The sequence below is a fragment of the Malurus melanocephalus genome, unplaced genomic scaffold (assembly GCF_030028575.1).
Source record: "Malurus melanocephalus ecotype Western Australia unplaced genomic scaffold, MMel_1.1 scaffold_648, whole genome shotgun sequence".
NCBI lineage: Eukaryota > Metazoa > Chordata > Aves > Passeriformes > Maluridae > Malurus > Malurus melanocephalus.
Window position 1 is genome coordinate 190,696 of NW_026623880.1, and position 5,268 is coordinate 195,963.

The window sequence follows — 5,268 nt, forward strand, 5'->3', positions numbered from 1 at the left end:
TGAAGCAGCAAGGCACAGCAGCCACATGCTGGGCTCTTCCTTATTCTTATTCTTTTCTGTTTTCTTGGGTGTACAATAAGAGCTAATCAAAGTGATGCTCTCCAGCAGGCTTTTGTGTATGGCATTACAGCAAAATCCTAAATTCCCTTTCCTGCTCATGCATACAAAGCAGGAAGAGCTAGGATGGCTGCAGACTATTTTCAGATGATTTAGCCAAGGAGAAAATAACTGGATGGGTGGAAGAAGGAACATTTGACAGGAAATAACCTTGAAGCGCAGTTCTGACATCATGGCATGAGGTGCCCAGCTCCCTGAGATGGCCCTGCTCCATGRAATGCCAACAGGAAATGTGACTTCCAGAGGAGATGACATAGGACAATACAAACAACCAGAGGATCCAAAATCCAATGCAAGAGAGACTGCAGAGTGGGCTTAGTGCTCCTGGTTTCAGCACTGACACACATGAGCTCCCCCTCCTCGGTTCAGGACCCTCACCAGGGGCTGGGGACACAAGTGGTGCATTTGGCTGCTGTAAATCAGGGCAGTTYGGCTGCCTGCACTCGTGGGATGTTCCTTGTACCTGCAGATGTGTTGCTTCTTCCCCCACTGAARGCAAAGGCATCACCTGGTGTTTGCCCCTTGCACCTGGAGCAGGCTGGATGCTCCCTGAGCTCAAGGTGAGATCTCTGCCAACACTGGGCACAACCCCAGAGCTGCTCCCACCGGGCAGGCTGGGGCTCACAGGGGACACTGCCACTCCTGCCATCCATCTCTGGTGAGCAGCTCACAGCTGGAAACATCCCTTGGTTTGGATTTATTCCAAACAACAGAGAGGAATGTTTGCCGGACCCTGCGGTGCCCATGTGCCCGGGCAGGGCTGGGCTGGGGGTGCTGGCACAGGGAGCCCAGCACAGGCGGAGGGTGAGCCTGAGGACGAAGGTGAGGACACAGTCAAGAATTTCGGGTGACAAGGACTGGTTTGGTGAGGCTGCATCCCCCTCTGCTGGAAAATCCAAGCAAAGGCAGCCGAGCAGCCGCTGGCCAAGGAGAAAACTCGAAAGGAAAAGGGAAATTAATGTGCAAGGAACAAAAGTGAGACCCGGCATCCCTGGGACCTGCAGGGACATCGCAGCAGCCAGTCTGGGCTGTACTGGGGGTTCACCCGATGACTGTCACTGGGAGAGGGCTCTTGCTGGGGCAGCCAGACCCTCTGCAGAAATTGGGACCACATCAGATCACATTTGTGCCRGGCACAATCCCACTGCCTGTCATGGGACTGGCTAAGTGAGGCGAGGGCAGTACCCAGTGCCGTGGGTCAGAACGGTCCCGATGGTGTGACAGGGTCTCACAGTGACACAGAATCGTCACTGGAACTCAACAGAATTGCACACACAAGCTCCGTGCTTTGGTGCTGGGTTCAGAGCTGCTTCCTAGTCCATGTGGTGCTCAGGGGCCACGGCTGATGGGCATGAGCTGCAAAACACCTCGGTGGGACTGAAATGCATCTGGCAGCCTGTGGGCACYGGGTTTGTCGGGAAGGGGCTGCAGCACTGTCTGGATCTTGCCTGGCAGCTGGGAGGGAGCTCTGCTTCAAAGCAGAGGATGGAGAAAATGCCTCCTGTGGCCTGGCACCATGTGCATGGTCCCTGGGGTGGCAGCTCATGGCTGTTCAACCAAGGTCCTCCAAAAAGTCCCTGTGATGGCCTCGCCATGGTGCTGCTGTGTGAATTTGGTCACACAGGTGTCTGTGCAGACCRGGAGCCCAGGGCTCTGTGCCTGCCTTTCAGAGCCTCACTTGTGCTTAGACTGGAAGAATGGGTTTGTTTCCTTTTAGATTTAAAATCTAAATTACAGAAAGGGTGAAATGCGGTGACTGRGCTGGCCAAGGCCCTGACTGTGCACTAAATCTGCAAGCGTGGGCCTGGCTTTTGCACAGGGGCATCTGCAAGTGCCAAGGTCACTGCTAATAAATCTAGCTGGAGGAGCAGGAGAATTTTTTTAACTTACTGCTAGCAGCAGGCTCCTTTATAACTATCTTTTTTTTCCCCCTGCTCCCTTCTGCTGATTCATGCTCCTGCTTCTTCGCCACGGGGAGACGSCAGCATTCCTGAAGGTCATCACTTGCATGCAGCAGCTCATGCCGGGGAGTGTTTGCCAGCACCTACGAAATSGAAATGCTAAAGCGGCTGCCATCATTTATATTTTCCCTGGCAGTGACAGACAATCRCACAGCTTGCCAGCTGCCACGTTTCCAGCCTCGGAGACTGCTCCAAGGTGAAGGAGGTGCATGAAAGATGATGCCTCCCAATGAACCCGATACCAGTCACCTCGAGATTAGGATTTTCACCTGGGCTCACCTACAGGCAGTCCTCTTAGAGGTATGGAAACCTCAGTGTCCAAGCATGCACCCCKCTGACTTACACCCAAACCATTCTGTCACCCTGTGATCCCGTGACTCTGGGAAATGAGATCCCAGCTCTCACGTCAGGTTTCACGCAGGAGTCACGCTGCTGCCTGCCCCAGTCCCTGAGGAAACAGAGCTGAGCTGCCCTCACTGCCACCTCCCTCCCTCCCTTTCTCCCCACTGTGGGGAAGACTTGATGCTGTCCTGGGCTGCAGAAAGAGGCAGGACTTTAAGGCATGCTGGCAGCATACAAACATCTCAGAGGAAATAAGTTATGGTTTAATTTTCATGGTGTGTCTCCCTCTCCATGGCAAAGGAGTGAGTGGTTTAGCTCAAGCAGCAGCAGCACAACTGACACGTTTCTTTTTTCAGGAAAGAAGTGAGCAAGACAGAGAAATCCTTTCTTTGCCTCCTCAGGTTCTTTAGTCACTATTTATATTGCRGCAGTAGCAAAAGTCCTGCAGGGAAGACTGTGTTACAGGCTGTGGCAGGTTTAGGAACCAGTTATTTAATGTCCCTCTCTATAGAGGTGACCACTAACCTTCCCCCTTCCTTTAAAAGTCTGTAACGTAAGATGAAATGTATCTTGTATCCACCATCCTCTGCTTCTTTTGATATCATTTTAAGTGGGCCTTGAAAGAGCAGAGCKAGAAAGAGCCCCCAGCTGCCTGCTGGCACTGCAGAGCAAGGCTCCTGTTTGTCCTCACACTCCTCAGATTCCCCAGATCCAAGAGYTTCTCCCTGCCTCCACAAGGGAGGATCCTGACCTGGGAAGCACTCACAGTCTGGAAAACATTTTACCAATACCCAGCTGAATCTCTGGAAGCAAATCAGCATCCAAACAAACTCAGGGCACTAACAGGGCATGTGTGTTTGCCTCCTTAAAGCACGGGTCGTGAGCAAGCAGGAAAGCACACGCTCAGAACAATATTGCCACTATTTTTTGGCTGGAGCTCCTTGCTCGGCAGCAGGGGAGGTGCCACCCAGCAGGCGTCTGCAACTCATCAAATCAATTAGCTCCTTTGTCCGCGGGAGGAGTCGTTAGCCAAAGACAAATTAAAGGAACGTCCGGTAAGATATTCTATTCTGAGAGGAGCTGTCCTATTTTCTCATACTAATGACAGGCTCCRAAATCTATGCACAACTTAGCTCGTTATTAGAACTAATTGGTGCCAGGCATTCCATCCTCTCTGATAGGGCTAACCATGGGGATGAAATTTTCTGAGTTAATGAACCAGAGAATGGATTAAGAACTTTCAAAGTGCAGTTCATATCACGGCTTAATTGGAAGGAGTATATTAGTTGGCTTTTTTATGGATACAAAGGAAAGCCGTGWTTCGGGGTGGAAAAGCACATGCACAAATGTATTCCCTGCCACTGGGGAGCTGGGAATTTYTAATTTCAGTGTGGCAGAGCCGTGGTATTTGAAGGCGGCGCGTTCCCCAGCAGCATCAGCCTGAGGAGAGATGGAAATGGGYTTTATTCTCWGCGTGCWAYTCTTGTTATTCCTCCTGCTCCAGRCCCTGCGGGGAGAGACCAATTAGYGCGGATCTCCCGAGGCCAGGGAGCTGCAGGGCTGGGCTGGGCGTGGTGCATCCTCCTGGTGTAAATCCACATCCCCCAGCCCATCATGTGCCAGGGCACAGTTTGGTGTTTTTATACCCATGCCAGGCTAGTTGCTTTTTTATACCTGGTTTACACTGTTCTGAAGAGTCGATTTGTGACACCCATTTTTTTCTCACTCAGAAATACAATTATTTTTCTCTGTGATTTAGAACTTTTCTTTCTGGCAGCAATGGCAAAGGAGAACCCTTGGCAGCTGTGCCAGACACAGCATGTAACCTCTGCTCCATATCCAAGCAGCTCAATCCATTCTTCATGTATTATCTTAGCTGTTTAATATTTGTAAAATAATTTGAGAACTGCTGCAGCCAGGTGTAAAACAGTAACTTTTCCAACCTATTGACAACCAATAAATCCTGCTTAACATCCATTAATAGCTCTTAATTTGARTCATGAAAGTTTTACTGCAACATCATAAGAAATCCCGAGGAAAAAGATTGTGCTTCAGGGGAGACGAAAATATTCCTTAGGTATCCTGTAGATATCCCCTGGCTCCAGGGGAAAGTCAGCTTATCAAAGGCAGGAACTTCTGGAGAACATCTGGCTGTGTGAGAATAACTGGGAATAACGAGGTGAAGTGGGCTGTCCCTTTGGTCTTGGAAGTTCTGTGAGCACACACTAAGTTTTGTATTTCCCTTGCTTAAAACATACGTGGGCTAACTGGAAATAATACAGATGGTAGTTTTTAATCCCTAGTCCTCTGTGAGCTGGGATTGTATTTTTGGGTGGCCCTGAATTTGGGTGGCACTGAGGGGTTGTCACAGCACTGCTGTGATGGTGGGTGAGGGCTGTGGATGGCACCSCTTCACATCCCCACCACAGCGGGCAAGGACGAGAGGAAACAGCCTCAGCCTGCACCAGGACAGGCTCAGGTTGGACATCAGGAGGAATTTCTTCATGGAAAGGGTGATCAGGCCTTGGAGGGCACTGCCCAGGGAATGGTGGAGTCCCCATCGCTGGAGGTGTTCAGGGAATGACTGCATGTGGCAGTGAGGTCTGGGTGACAAGGTGGTGTTAAAGTTGGGCTCGATGACATTGGGGTCTTCACCAACCTAATGGAGCCTGTGATGGAGTGGGAAGGTCAAACCCTGTTCCATGGGGGCTGTCACCGCTACCGGTCCCATTCCATGGCACTCGGGGCTGTCACCGGTCCCGTTCCATGGCACTCGAGGCTGTCACCGGTCCCGCTCCATGGCACTCCGGGTGTCACCGGTGCCGGTTCTGGGCTGTCACCGGTCCCG